Source organism: Coenobita brevimanus, chromosome 92 (assembly GCF_032717465.1).
Source record: "Coenobita brevimanus isolate Jiangsu-jjx chromosome 92, ASM3271746v2, whole genome shotgun sequence".
Classification (NCBI taxonomy): domain Eukaryota; kingdom Metazoa; phylum Arthropoda; class Malacostraca; order Decapoda; family Coenobitidae; genus Coenobita; species Coenobita brevimanus.
This window is the reverse complement of record NC_137045.1, coordinates 22,305,468-22,321,801: the sequence shown is the minus strand read 5'-3', so window position 1 is coordinate 22,321,801 and position 16,334 is coordinate 22,305,468. Positions and strand designations below refer to the sequence as shown.

The following is a 16,334-nucleotide window of genomic DNA, read 5'->3' as shown; positions in this document are numbered from 1 at the left end:
TTTTTATCTGGTTCTTCTATTACCTTATCTATTCAATCACAGAATCACTGCTAACTGTTTTCTCTCTCTCATTTACATATACAGTACCCTCGCATCCAACACGCGTTAGTCCAGCACGATTCGGGTCCAGCACGGAGAGCAATTAATTAGTATTATTCAATACGATTTAATTACTGCAACACGAGTGTGTTAGCATAACACGCACACAGCTCCGAGAAGTGGGCGAAATCCGCAGAGTTCACTCTAGCACGATCACCCCCTTTCCAACACGGTCATACTGGACATTCCCATGATGATGATAGCCAATGAAAACTTCTGATCAAGTAGCCTTCCCCACCCGCTATCGTGATGTGATCGTGATGCCGCCCAATTAAAAACGCTTCTGCTGTCACATGATGTTTTGTTTAAATTTCTCCCGCCACAGCACCGCTCAGTCGCATAATTGCATTGGAAGGTGCTTTTTTCTTGCTGCATTTTCTGCCCTTGTTACTGCATTTTACCCTGCTCACGATGCCTAGGAAGCCTTCTGAGAAACCCAAGAAGCGTCGGCACCTCCCTCAGGCCACCAAGCTAGAAAGCATCGAGAGGAAGAAGGAAGGGGAGAGGAAAGTTGACATTGCCAAGGCCTACGACATGAATGAAGCCAACGTGATCATAATAAAAAACTAAGACAAGATCCTGGCAGCCGAAGGCTATCACACGGCACTTCATACCAGGTTTGCCGAGGATACGATGGTAAATCGGAACAGTAACGTGGTAAAATTGTCGACGATACCATGGGCATTTGGAATTCATCTGGATGGATTCCTGCCGAGGATACAACGGCCAAACAGTGTGACCAAAACCCAGGTGACTCGACAGAGAATGTATCGTACTACAGCACTGAACATTTAGCCTGACACTGAATACATATTAATATTTTAGAATAAATATCAATCGTTTTGAAACCCTTCTCATCGGCGTGAGTACCGGTTTATAAACAAAGTTGCTTCTCCTTATTCTCTACCGAGTCAGCGACAGCGATCACTTTCCACAGTCACGAGACGGGGCTCTGGCAACAGTGTGAGAAGCATGCACTTTGCCGAGGATTACAGTGCTAGGACAGGCAGAAGCAGGACCTTCCATGGCTGTGGACGAAGATAGTGATTCTGAGTGTGATTTCGAAGGATTTCTGAGGGAGGTTGAGGAGGAGCAACAGCCATTACCCGCTAGTGACGCCAGCAGCCATCCTCCGGGGACCCAGTAGGACTACCTACAGCCTTGGATACCACCTTCCATTCCCAGCAAGCCCACCAACACTATCCTAAAAGGTTAGTTATCATTCATAGCACAGTACCATTTATTATAATTACAATAGTACCAATATATGTATAGGTATATGGTAGGTATTTAGGGTGACTTTTCCGAGGGTTGCTGACATAATTCATTTTTCCCCATAAACTCTACTGTTAGTCCAACACGTTTTTGGTCCAACACGTGACTCATGCATGACAATATTACTGTGCTGGACGTGAGGGTACTGTATATATATATATATATATATATATATATATATGTATATATATATATATATATACATACAGTACCCTCGCGTCCAACACGGTAATATTGTCACGCATGGGTCACGTGTTGGACCAAAAACGTGTTGGACAAACAATAGAGCTTATGGGGAAATATGAATTATGTCAGCAACCCTAGGAAAAGTCACCCTAAATACCTACCATATACCTATACATATATTGGTACTACTGTAATTATAATAAATGGTACTGTGCTATGAATGATAACTAACCTTTTAGGATAGTGTTGGTGGGCTTGCTGGGAATGGAAGGTGGTATCCAAGGCTGTAGGTAGTCCTACTGGGTCCCCGGAGGATGGCTGCTGGCGTCACTAGCGGGTAATGGCTGCTGCTCCTCCTCAACCTCCCTCATAAATCCTTCGAAATCATACTCAGAATCACTATTTTCGTCCACAGCCATGGAAGGTCCTGCTTCTGCCTGTCCTAGCACTCTGTAAGCCTTCACTGCTACCAGGATCCTGTCTTGGTTTTTTATTATGGTCCTCACGTTGGCTTCATTCATGTCGTAGGCCTTGGCAATGTCAACTTTCCTCTCCCCTTTCTTCTTCCTCTCGATGCTTTCTAGCTTGGTGGCCTGAGGGAGGTGCCGATGCTTCTTGGGTTTCTCAGAAGGCTTCCTAGGCATCGTGAGCAAGGTAAAATGCAGTAACAAGGGCAGAAAATGCAGCAAGAAAAAAGCACCTTCCAATGCAAATTATGCGACTGAGTGGCGCTGTGGCGGGAGAAATTTAAACAAAACATCATGTGACAGCAGAAGCGTTTTTAATTGGGCAGCATCATGATCACGTCACGATAGCGGGCGGGGAAGGCTACTTGATCAGAAGTTTTCATTGGCTATCATCATCATGGGAATGTCCAGTATGACCGTGTTGGACCGGGGGTGATCGTGCTAGAGGTGAACTCTGCGGATTTCGCCCACTTCTCGGAGCTGTGTGCGTGTTATGCTAACACACTCGTGTTGCAGTAATTAAATCGTATTAAATAATACTAATTATTTGCTCTCCGTGCTGGACGTGAATCGTGCTGGACTAACGCGTGTTGGACGCGAGGGTACTGTATAAATATATATATATATATATATATATATGTATACATACAGTAATACCTCGATATACGATATGACTAGATGCAATACCCTGGCTTAACGATGGGGGTAGAAATTGCACCATACCTCACTTAACGATGGCCAAACCCTGGTTTAACGATGGGTTTTGATTTTTCTTACTGATTTTGATGATATTTTAGACTAAAATTTGTGTGTTTAGGTTAATTTATAAACTGTTTTTAGACTTCGATTAGTGTGTTTTAGCCATAGGTGGGGTGAACATTGTCATTTTGGGGTACAGTTTACTAAGCTTGATTTTTTTTCCAGACTTATATCTGACGATATTCAGATCTGATTTGTTGGTTTTAGTGAGTTATTTACAGGTGCTGGGCTTAGGTTAGCTTCCTTGATAGCTGTTAGGCCATTCAGGCTGCCTTTAAACCTGTTTTTGGGCTCATCTGGGTGGGTTTTTGGACTTGGTTGGGGGGAAACCCAAGGCTGGTAAACGGTCCACACTGAAATACACATTAAAAGTACCCGATATACGATACCCCGCCTAACGATGGGGTTTTACCTAACCAATTACATCGTTAAACCGGAGTATGCCCATATATATATATATATATATATATATATATATATATATATATATATATATATATTTTTGTTATGCGAGGAAGAAGGAACCAAAGGCCATGAGCCCGCAGTCATAGTTCCCTCAAAGAGAAAAACAAAAGACAATAGAGAGCCAAATTCAAGATCCGATCATTTCGAGATGCCTGACACACTGCGTTTGAAGGAATGGAGATCATAGGCAGCAGGAAATACAGACAGAGGGAGACAGTTCCAGAGTTGACCTGTTGCATAAATGAAAGACTGGGAGTAACGGTTAACTCTTGCATTAGAGAGTTGGACAGAAAAGGGATGAGAGTTTGCTGCTAGACGGGTGCTACGTACCCGTCGTAGAGGTGGAGGAATGCAAGCAGACAGTTCAGAAGAGCAGTGACCATTAAAGTAGCGACAGAAAAGAGATAAAGATGCAACAGTGCGGCAAAGAGACAGAGGTTGAAGGGAGTCAGTAAGAGGAGGAGAGTTAATGAGACGAAAAGCCTTTGACTCCACCCTATTGAGAAGAGCTGTATGTGGGGAGCCTCCCCACACATGAGAGTTGTACTCTACACAGGGGAGGATAAAACCCCTGTATAGAGTCAACAATTGTGCAGGGGTAAAGAAAGAGCGAAGTCGGCTTAGCACACCCAATCTCTTGGAAGCAGATTTTACAAGAGATGTAATATGATCTTTCCAAGATAAGTCCCGAGTAAATGAAACCCCAAGCAGGTTCAAGGATGATGCAGGATTAAGCTGAATATTATTAAACATTAGTGGGTATACCTGTGGAAGATTTTGTCGGGTTGATAGGTGTAAGAACTGAGTCTTAGATGCATTAAAAACAACCATATTATTTACTCCAGTCAGCGATACAAGCCAAGTCAGACATTAGGTGTGCCATAGCCTCATCCCTTGTTTGTTGAAGTAACTGTTGAGATGGGCGTTGCGGGAACCGAATGGAAAGGTGAAGGGTGGAGTCATCAGCGTATGAGTGGATAGGGTTAGATGTACAGTTTAGACTGATGAAATGGCAGGGGACAGGTGACATGGAGGCGATATGTTGGTGGCCATCCTTTACAGGATATATAGAAAGATAAACAGAAAGATAGATATATGGTGTATTTTATACATATACTGTACATGACATTATATATATGTATTATATCTATCTATCTATATATATTCTATCCCCCCTTCCCCCCTAAGGGGGGAAGGGGGGATAGACCCCAGTATTTCCCGCTTGTCATAAGAGGCAACTAAAAGGGACACTTTTATCTACATTCTTTTTGCTGTCTCTCATTCCCTTGTACTTTGTGTGTCCAAACCCTCTGCATTTTACTTTCATTTAGTTAATTTCCTCTCTCCACTGTCTGGTTCCTGCGAGCCACTGGCATTGGCTCCAGGGTAAAATATTTTTCTGCCTAAGAAATCTTGATGAACTCTGGTTACGAAGCAATGGCCCTTAGTTCCGTGCAGCAATTAAGTGGGCAGGGGGTGCTAAGAATCCCACAGTGTAGGAATAAAGTTATACATCCAAAAAGAACCTTAAGAATAGGAAATTGGAATGTTCGAACTCTCAATCAGGCTGGTAAAATGGAAGAACTTATTTCAGTGTTCATGGAATACAATATAGATATTTGTGCTCTTACAAAAACGAGGTTGCTTGGAGTTGATAAAATGAATTTGGAAGATGGTATTGCTTTGTTGGTTTCTGGTAGGAGTGATGGATATCATTACCAAGGAGTAGGCTTATTGCTGAGTAGAGATACTTGTAAGGCAGTATGTGAGCTTGAGCCAATTAATGAGTGCTTGCTTTATCTATCTATCTATCTATTGCCAGACGCCTCAATCCCGTTTGGGGTGGCCACAAACAAATCGCCTCCAAGTCCCCCTGTCCCCCACCATTTCACTCCCCTGCTCCCAACTCACACCCCCCTCTCTCATATACCTCTCCACCCCATCTCTCCATCTCATCCTCGGCCTCCCCCTCCATCTTTCCCCCTCCACCTCACTCACATACACTCTCTTCGTCAGTCTTTCACCCTCCATCCTCTCCACATGGCCAAACCACCTCAGTGTGTTCCTCATAACGCTTCCTATCACATCCACATCAACACCACAACGCTCCTTTATATCCTCATTCGTCAGCCTGTCTCTCCATGTGACTCCACAGGCTCCTCTTAAATAACTCATTTCCACGGATCTCACTCTTGACTTGTGTCCTTCCAACAACGTCCAAGCTTCACTTCCGTACGTTAGAGTTGGTATCACAATACTGTCATGTAGTAACTTTTTCACTTCCATGTTCACTTCCCTGTTTCTTATCACTGTTTTCAAAGAACCAGCAACCTTTCTTCCCTGCTGTACCCTTTCAAGCACTTCACCCTCCAAACCTCCATCCTTACTCATCACACTACCCAAGTACTTAAACGTACTCACATTTTCCAATTCCTCACCATTCAACCTCGCTGTACATTCACTGACTTCACCTTTCTCAAAGACCATCACTTTACTCTTCCCTACATTCACCTTTAGATTCCGTTTCTTACACACTCTCTCAAACTCATCCACCAAGCCTTGCAGCTCCCCTTCGTCTTCACTCAACAACACAGTATCATCTGCAAACAACAGTACAGGGAGTTTCCAAACACTATCCTCTCTCACCAGGGCCACTCCAACATCCACTACCCTACCTTGTACCTCTTTTATTACCCCATCCATGTACAGATTGAACAACCATGGAGACATGACACATCCCTGTTTCAACCCAACTTTCAAAGAGAAAAATTCACTTAGTTCACCATCCACACGCACTGCAGCCTTCGCACCATCGTACATACTCTTCACAGCATTCAACAACTTCCCATCTACTCCATATATTCTTAACACTTTCCACAATCCTAGTCTATCCACCCTGTCATATGCTTTCTCCAAATCCATGAAAGCCGCATACAACTTCTTTCTCTTCTCTAGAAACTTTTCCACTAAAGATCTGAGAATGAATATCTGATCTACACAACCTCTTCCCTTCCTAAAGCCTCCCTGTTCTTCTCCAACTAATTTCTCTGTTCTTTCTCTAACTCTGTCAATAAGTATCCTACCATACACTTTTCCTATTATACTAAGAAGACAAATGCCCCTATGATTGCCACACACTTCTTTTTCCCCTTTTCCTTTGTACAAGGGAATAATTATACCTGACTTCCAATCCTCCGGGACTCTACCTTCCTCCCAGGCCAATCTGCACATTTTCCACATCCATTCTACTACTATCTCTCCCCCATGCTTCAGCATTTCACCACACACTCCATCAATTCCTGGGGCTTTCCCTGATTAAACTTTCTTCATTGCTTCCACAACTTCTATCCTACTGATTTCTTCCTGTCTTCTCACCTCCCTCCTTCTCCCAGCCATTCCCCAGCCACTTATACTTGCATTACTTCCATCCTCTATGTTCAACAATTCCTTAAAGTGTTCTCTCCATCTGCTCACTTTTTCTCCCTTCTCCACTAGCAATCTACCATTTCTATCTTTCACTCCCCTGCTAACTTCACTTCCACCCTGTCTTACTCTTTTCACCTCTTTCCAGAACATTTTCTTACAGTCCCTCCACTTTACACTCAAATTCCTTCCAAATTCCTCATCCACTCTCTTCTTACTCTCTCTTACTAATCTTTTCACCTCTCTCTTTCTTTCTACATATAACTCTCTCTTCCACCTCTCAACTTCTTCCACGCCCCTATTTCTCATCCATTCATTGTATGCTTTCTTCTTTTGTGCCACAGCCCGTTTCACCTCTTCAGTCCACCACGCTGTTCCTTGCACCCCCCTCCGTCTTCTCTTCCTTCCACACACCACATCACATGCTGCACATATTTCTTCTGTAAATATTCTACACACACCTTCCACGTCCCCCATCTGCTCCAATTCATATTTGCCCAATCGTTCCTCCACTTCTCTCTTATACTCTTGCCTTTTTCTCATCCTCTTGTAACCTTTCCACTCTCCTTACAACTACTCCTTCCTCTCGTCTTTCCCTTCTTCTATTCCTCCATCTTACTTGAACTTTAATTCTGGCCACCACCAAGTAGTGGTCAGAAAGTCCACTCCCCCAGCCTCTATAAACTTTTGCATCCAATATACATCTTCGCATCCTTTCATCCACACACACATAATCAATCATTGCCTTCCTTTCACTCAGTTCACCACCCACCCTTCTCATCACTCGCCATGTATACCTGTGGATCATTTTATGCCTGAAGAGGGTATTAGCTATCACCAACTCCCTCCCAGCACAAATGTCCACTAACGCACTCCCATCCTCATCTACCTCAGCAGGCACACCCCACTCACCAACTATTCCATCCACCTTCACATTCCCAACTTTACCATTCATATCACCAATCAAAAACACTCTCTCATTCCTTCCAAACTTTTCCATGCACACTTCTACATTTGTCCAGAACTCTTCTCTCTCTCTTCTAGCACGATCTTGCGTTGGCGCATACACACACACAATCACCCACATTTGTATTCCAACTTTCAACTTTACCCACACAATCCTTGATCCAACTGATCCATACTGTCTTATGCTCCTCCTCCATCTTTTACTCACAACTATACATACTCCTTCCTTTGCCCTCTCATTCTCACCTACTCCTGCACATATACCTCATCCATACTCCCATTCTCTCACACTTTCTCCTCTCCATTTTGTTTCAGTTATTCCACATACATCCACTTTCGCATCCTCAAGCACCTGGACAATCTCTCTCTCTTTCACCTCATCATTTGCTCCCCTTACATTCCAAGTTCCAATTGCGATGTCCTTTGTCCGGTCCTTGGTCGTCAACATTTGGTCAGTCCTTGTCCGAGGCTTCTTGTTTGTTTTTTTTTAGTTAGTTGTTTTCCGGGGAGGGGCACTAACCCTCTGCCAACCCTTTTAGTCGCCTTTTACGACAAGCAGGGATACTGGGGGAGTATTCTTGAAAAACCTCCCTACCCCCAGGGGTAGGGGTAATATCAGTAATGGTTGTAGGGTAGGTGCTGACAAAGGAGGTTGCTGATGAAATGAAGGACGACTTTTATGAGTAGCTGCAGGATGTAGTGAATAGAGTGGCAAGACATGATGTGTTAGTTTGCATTGGTGATTTTAATGCGACTGTTGGCAGTAGTAGGGATGGCTCTGAAGATTGTATGGGTAAGGAGAGTGTTGGTATAAGAAATGATAATGGGATGCGATTTGGAAGCTTTTGTTTGGCAAATGACCTTATAATTGGTGGAACTATCTTTGAGCATAGAAAAATACATAAAACTACTGTACTTGCATTTCACCATGTGGTTAATATTGTAACCAGACTGACCACATTGGAATTAGCAGAAGGCATAGGAGTTATTTGCAAGATGTTTGCATAAGGAGGGGGGCAGATATAGGTAGTGATCATCAACTTGTTATGTCAATGATTAAAATAAAACTTAAGAGAAATGTTAATGGTAATTGTACAGGAGGTAATAATTACTCTTTTGATGAGCTGAGGTATGATAACACAATGGAAATGTTTCAGTGGGAATGTAGGAACAGGTTTCTAGTCCTGCAGACTTTGATGGAATCTGAAGACAATGATATTAATCAAATGTGGAGAAAGGTAAAAGAGGTTTTGCATGAGAGTGCTAAGGTTACTATTAAGAAAATGGGAAAAGCGAGAAGGAAAAAGTGGATGTCAGATGAAACGTGGAATGCAATTCAGAAAAGAAAAGAGGTGAAATTAAGAAGTGAAGAACACCATGTTGATGGCCAGGTAGTTGAAGTACTTACAGCAAAGTACTGGAGTTTACATTCTGAAGTAAAACGACTCATTAGATGTGATAAGAGGAGGCTATATAATGAAAAGGCAACAGAGACAGAAATTAAATTAAGTAAAAATGATGGTCAGAGCACAAGAGCAGCGAATCAGGCCATAAAGGAGTTAACTGGGACTGAAAAGAGAAGGAAGGAAATACCTATATGAGGTAGAAATGGTAACTTGATGACTAAAGATTTCAATATAAAAGGAAGGTGGAAAGAGCATTTTGAATCTGTTCTAAATAGACCAATCCCAGCTGAAGAGAAATATTTAGATAGAAACAGGGGATGTAACCTTGGAATAGGTAGCAAGATCTATAAAGGTGTTCATGAATTTTAAGGACCCCGGGAGAGGATGAAATATTTCCTGAAATGCTTAAGGTGGAAAATGATGAGCTGATGAATGCGCTTTTGAAACTTTTTAATGTGGCTTGGGATAATGGAGGAATTCCAGAAGACTGGAAAAATGGAGTGATTATGAAAATACCAAAAAAGGGAGATTTAAGTGTGTGTGGCAATTGGAGGGGGATAACTTTAACACCTGTAGTTGCAAAAAGTCTTTTCCAAAATCTTGTTGAACAGAATAGAGCCAGTAATTGATTAAATTTTACAAGAAGAACATGAGGGATTTAGAAAGGGTCGAGGTTGTAATGATCTGATTTTTAATGTAAGGCATCTAATGCAATAAGCTAATGAGATGAAAATGCCACATCATATGTGTTTTGTGGATTTTGAAAAGGCATTTGATAGTGTTTCACGTGGAGTTATGTTGAAAATTATGAGATTCTCTGGTATACCAGAAAAGTTTGTAAATATTATCAGAAGCCAGCATGAAGGTACTTTTTATAAGGTAATGGTGGGTGGTTCTTTGGGTGATCCATTTGAAGTTAGGTCAGGAGTGATTCAAGGAGTTCTTTCACCATTGCTATTTGTTTTGGTTATGGATTGTTATGACAAAGGTTGTAAGGAGAACAGGTGCAGGAATTAACTGGAAAGAAAATAAGAAGCTCATGGATTTGGACAATGCTGATGATATTGTACTGATTTGCAAAAGTATTTACGAGATGCAGAGGGTGCTTGATTGTCTGGTGGAGGAAGGAGAAAAAGTGGGATTGGTAATAAACTGTGGAAAGACTGAAATTATTAATATGAATGTGGAGAACCAAATCAATTGTGTAATTGGGAATAATGTGGTGAAGAATGTAGAAAATTTTAAATATCTGGGAACGACTGTATCATCTAACGGATCATTAAACAATGAAATTGAGGAGGATTAGACTGGCTTGGCGAGCTGTTGGAATGCTGAAATCTACTTGGAATAATAATATGCTTTTGGTACATACTAAAGTAAAAATTTACAAGTCCATGGTTAGACCAATTTTAATTTATGGGCATGAGTCATGGTACAGTACAATTGCAATGGATCAGAAAGTATTAGGATTTGAGAATAAGATACTGAGAACGATTCTTGGGGTAAAGTCGCAAGGCAGAGTTACAAATGAAAGAGTAAGGGATATGACGAGAGTGGAACCAGGTGATGAAAATGTGAGACTGTCTCGCTAGAAGTGGCTGGGGCACATATATAATAGAAAAGAAGGCAGTTTAATACAGGATGTGCCAGAGTAGACTGCTAGAGGAAGAGGAAGGCCGAGGGAAACCTGGTTGACGGCAATGAAAAGAGAAGCAGGAGAGGAGTGTTGGTGGGACCTGAAGAAGATGGCAAGAGACAAGTATTGGTGGAGAGAGTTCATTGAGGCCTGATGCATCCCGTGGGGTGCCACACGAAATGACTGATATATATATACCGTATACATTATAAGGCGTTTATGGCATTTACGGATATGGAAAAAGCATACGACAAAGCAGACAGAGAAAAATTGTGGAAGGTTTTGTGCATGTACGGTGTAGATGGCAAGCTGCTAGGTGCTGTCAAGAGGTTTTATGATGGTAGTGAAGCATGTGTAAGGATTAACTGGCATCTAAGTGAATGGTTCACGATCGATGTGGGCGTGACAAGGTTGTGTGATGTCCCCATAGTTGTTCAATATATTTATGGATGGGGTGATGAGAGAAGTAAAAACACGAGTAATGGAGAGGGGGATGGCATTGGTAAAGAATGGTGATGGACTGAATATCTCAAATTTGTTGTATGCTGATGATGCAGTACTACTTGCAAATACCGGAGAAGAACATGGTAGGCTAGTGCAGAGTTTTGTTGATCTCTGTGAGCGTCGTGCCTTGAGAGTAAATGTAAAGAGTAAAGTGATGGTTATTGAGAGAAAAGGTGACTCCCAGTGCAATGTTACAGTGAATGGAGAGAGACGAACTGGTGAGTCAAATACCTGGGTACAGAGATAGAAGAGAGAGGAAACTGTGCAAAAGAAGTGGGAAGTAGAGTGACACAAGGAAGAAATGTAGCTGGTGCAATGAAGGCCTTGATAAGAAACTGAGGCTTGAGTATTGCAGCTGCACGAGACTAACATGAAGGAGTGTTAGTGCCAACTTTAACCCGTCACGTCCCGAGGTTTTCCGCACCTATGACATCCCCCAGTCCCGAGCCTTTTTGGAAAAATCTTTTTTTTGCTAAAACTTCCGTTTAGGTCGAAAAACGAAGGAAAATCACAAAGAAAGTGGTTCTCGCGGTCTAGAAGTGGTCCGTACAGGTGCGGTTCCCCCCGGCAGGTGTGGTGTCCTGTAATGGGCAGGATATGCGTTTACATTTTCTATGGTAAGGAATAATGGGAGAAACAACACACAACACCTCTATATTTATTGAATTTGAACTAATAAACAATAACAGTAACAATATAATGGATTTCAGACACATATATATGAAAAATAAGCATTGTACCATCGCGCGAGCATAGCGAGTTTGGTCCGAGTCATAACATGCTATATGCTAAGTGTCTGGTATGAGTCAACCTATCATTTTTTCTACTTGTATACTTCTGTTTCAATGACATTTTACCAATTACAACTGTTTGTAAGTGTTTTCAGATGTTTTCATTCATTATGATGACATGCAGCATAAGTATAGAGCACATCAGCTTAGTAAGCGCACTCGCTATGACTCGTATTTCAACATACCAAATTGTTTTATCACTTTCCAATTATTTTCCCCTTTACATAGAACCTTTCCTCCACCACTCTAAAGGTTTTCAATTATTTTCATTCATTATGAGGGCATTTAGCTATATGCTAGCGCATATTCACGTAGCAACCACGATCTCAAACACTCGTGTTTCATCATCTACTTTATTTATTCACTCCAATTATAATTTCCCACTTACATTACACACATTTACACCCCTATAATGCACTGTACATACTTACTTGGAGGGTGAAGTGCTTGAAAGGGTACAGCAGGGAAGAAAGGTTGCTGGTTCTTTGAAAGCAGTGATAAGAAACAGGGAAGTGAGCATGGAAGTGAAAAAGTTACTACATGACAGTATTGTGATACCAACTCTAACGTACGGAAGTGAAGCTTGGACTTTGTTGGAAGGACACAAGTCAAGAGTGAGAGCAGTGGAAATGAGTTATTTAAGAGGAGCCTGTGGAGTCACGTGGAGAGACAGGCTGACGAATGAGGATATAAAGGAGCGTTGTGGTGTGGATGTGGATGTGATAGGAAGTGTTATGAGGAACACACTGAGGTGGTTTGGCCATGTGGAGAGGATGGAGGGTGAAAGACTGACGAAGAGAGTGTATGTGAGTGAGGTGGAGGGGGGAAGAGGGAGAGGGAGGCCGAGGATGAGATGGAGGGATGGGGTGGAGAGGTATATGAGAGGGGGGGGTGTGAGTTGGGAGCAGGGCAGTGAAATGGCTGGGGACAGGGCAACTTGGAGGCGATTTGTTTGTGGCCACCCCAAACGGGATTGAGGCGTCTGACAATAGATAGATAGATAGACATACTTACTGCCATTATTTATTCAAGTGAGCATGAGAATATCGCATGAAAATACCCTCGCAAGGAATGTTTCGACCAACATAATACTCACACACTTATATACTAATTCTTCAAATATATTACACACTTTACCACTTGCTGACTTTTATTTTCACTAATACATGCCTTATTCATTCAACTGAGCGTCAGGAAATCGCATCTCTATACGCTATGAATATTTGACTTAGAATATATATCAGCACTTACAATAATTTGAACTTATATTATACCCGTAAGAATTTCCAATAATAATAATTATATAATTACGGGCTATATTTATTGCACTGAGCGACAGAATATCGCATCATAAAACCCTCGCTATGTAAGTTTCAACTTAGGGCAGATTTACATACTTACATACAATGTTTTCACTTATGTTCTACCCGTATGCACTTTATACTAATATTTGGAGATCAACAAGACTGATAATTTCACTGAGCGTCTGTCTGTCGCATTTACCTCATAATATCTGCGTCCTTTCGCATTCACACCATACTAAAATTGCATCAACGTGTGATATTCACTAAAACATGGGTGAATACAGAGACCCACGTCACACTGCACGCACTCATAGCGGGTGTCCTTCCTCTGTGTCGTGAGTCTCACCTGGGAATTACTGCACACGTGACACCTGCGTTGGGGCCTAGGTCTGTTTGGCTGGGGAGGGATAGGAGTGGGGAAATGGCGGCCGGATATTCTCAGGGGAGTTTGGGCAATAGGGGCAGTGCGGGTGTGATGTTGGGGCCTTTCAACAGCATACTTTGCAAAGATTTCTCTTGTGAGCTCCCTCACAAACCCTTCAAATGTTTCCTGAACTCCTATTGTCATGGCGTGAAGGTGGTGGCAATTCAGAGCAGTGATATCTAGCAAGTGAAAGAACAGTTTTTTATACCACTTCATCGTGGTCCTGGCACACTCTACCGTCGATATCATGGAGTCTGACTGGTCCATGAGGCGCATGTTTATATTGTAATCCATGACACACTCAGGTTTCCAAACACGACGCCTGTTCTCGCTATGGTAATCTACGGAATCAGTACGGTGCATCAAGGGGCGGTGAACCATGGACAAGAGGCTTACTTCTCTGTTGTGGTTCCACATTGTTGCAAGGATGTTGTTGGCTTTGAAGAAGACAATCTCATTCCTTGCAAGTTTCCGCCCTACCTTGGCCATGTGACGCCGGTTCACCTTTATGGTTCCACAGACTCCCGTTTCATGCATGTGAAGATAACGAGTGAGAAGAGGGCTAGTGTACCAATTGTCGAGGTAGAGAACATGACCACGATGAAGGTAGTCTTCTATCATCGTCTTTACCACTGCTCCCGACAGTCCAATACTTCGATCTTCTATTATGTCTGTCTGTGCACCGGTGTACAAGACTATGTCTTGCACGTATCCAGTCCTACAGTTGCACATAACAAAGATCTTGAACCCAAAACGGTGCCTTTTGCTGGGTATATGCTGTCTGAATGAAATATTGCCTCTCCACAACACAAGACTCTCATCTATGACGAGGTCTCTATAGGGATAGAATGAGGAACGAAAGGTTTGTCTGAGGTGATCAAAGACCAACCTAATTCGCCTCATTTTATCAGTGTTGTTTGCATTTGCAGGGTCAGGAGCATCATAGAAATGGAGGAGACTTAGAATTTGTTGAAACCGATTACGGCTCATCACTTGACCAAATATTGGGGTAAACGTAACAGGGTCCCTAGTCCAGTAAGCAGGAATTCTATTCTTTCTTATAATACCCATCAAAAGGATCAGGGCAAAAAATAAGAACATTTCTGGAAGGGAGACAGGGTAATCATAGATGATAGAATGCCTAGTCCTTGTTCCCAATCTTTCACTCTCTAGGCGCTGGGTGCTTGCAAACAGGTTGGTTTGGTATACAATCTGATCAACAAATGCCTCACTGAAAAACAGGTGGAAAAAATCCAGCCTGGTGGAATTACGGTGAATTCCTGGAGCAATGCAGCCAGATCGCCCCTGCTCAGTGAAGGGGTGAATGAGGGGAGAAAAATCACTCCCATCCTCCCAATCCCACGACACAAATCCCTTGTCCCCATCATCCCCATCACCGCCTTCGTCTGGGTCGGGAGGAGATCCTGGTTGGGGAGGTGGGGGAGAAGGAGTTTGGAGGGCTTCCCCACTGTCACTCCTCTTCCCTCTGCCTTTACCCTTTCCCTTACCCTTACGGCCTTGAGGAACATTAGGGAGCTGTGGGGATGAAATAGGGGAATATTGGGGAGCAGAAGACATGCTGGGGAGTGGTTCCTCCCCACCTTCCCCCTCCATGACAACACCACGTGCTTTCTCACGCACCCTAGCTTGACCACGTGTTAGGGGATATATGGGGAGCATAAGACGTGCTGAGGAGTGGTTCCTCCCCACCTTCCCCCTCCATTACAACACCACGTGCTCTCTCACGCACCCTAGCTCGACCATGTGTTAGGGGATATTGGGGAGCATAAGACGTGCTTTGGAGTGGTTCCTCCCCACCTTCCCCCTCCCTCACAACCCCACGTGATAAGGAACGCACCCGCACTGGCCCACGTGATCCACTACGCCGCCTCACACTACGTAGGGAGAGCAATGACTCACTCACGTCATTCTCACTTTCCCTAATCCTCCCTGGACTTTCCCTTTCACTCCCCACTCCCTCCACTTGACTTCCTAACTCCCCAAACAAAATGCTAGGCCCATACCTGCTCATACAACGTGGTGTGCGCTCTGGGCCACGATGTGTTATCACCTCACGTCCATACCACGTGGCAGCACGTCCCACGGCTCCGTCATCGTCCTCATCCTCGTCCTCGTCCTCGAATTCTGGTTCCAAATCACGCTGGGGATAGGGATAGGATATTGCACGTGCCTTCTTTGCCTGCTGCCCCTCTCTAGCAGCACGGTAAGTCACGTACTGCCGCTTCCTGGGAGACGGAACTTCCTCGTCACTGCTGGTGGTTTCTTCCTCCTCTGGCTGCACATAATCCTTGTCCATATCCTCGTCGTCCAGCGGGGAATCACTGTCGCCGGTAAAGGTGTCCAGGGCGACTTGAATTTCGCTGTCTGAGAGACCTCTCTTAGCCATGTCTGAGCAGGACCATGGCTACCAGGTGAGTGGACGAGTGGTGGGCTAGCGCGGGTCGCGCGGGGCCGCCGAGTGTCCCCGCCTGCGGCAGGTAGGGGAAGGTCATGCGAGGGTACGTACCACAAATCAAGCACAAATTTTGAAAATTGTCGAAATTATGCACATTGCAATTGCATGACGTACCAGTACGTTGCTGGGACTGGCAAATGCAAATCGTTGCAA

The 16,334-nt window shown here is 43.4% G+C and overlaps 1 protein-coding gene across 1 annotated transcript in view; it reads right to left on the bottom strand.

Moving 5' to 3' along the window:
* LOC145412139 (protein unc-13 homolog 4B-like) overlaps positions 1–16,334 on the bottom strand; it is a 789,854-nt gene that overhangs the window by 679,037 nt on the left and 94,483 nt on the right. The gene's annotated exons all lie outside the window — the stretch shown is intronic.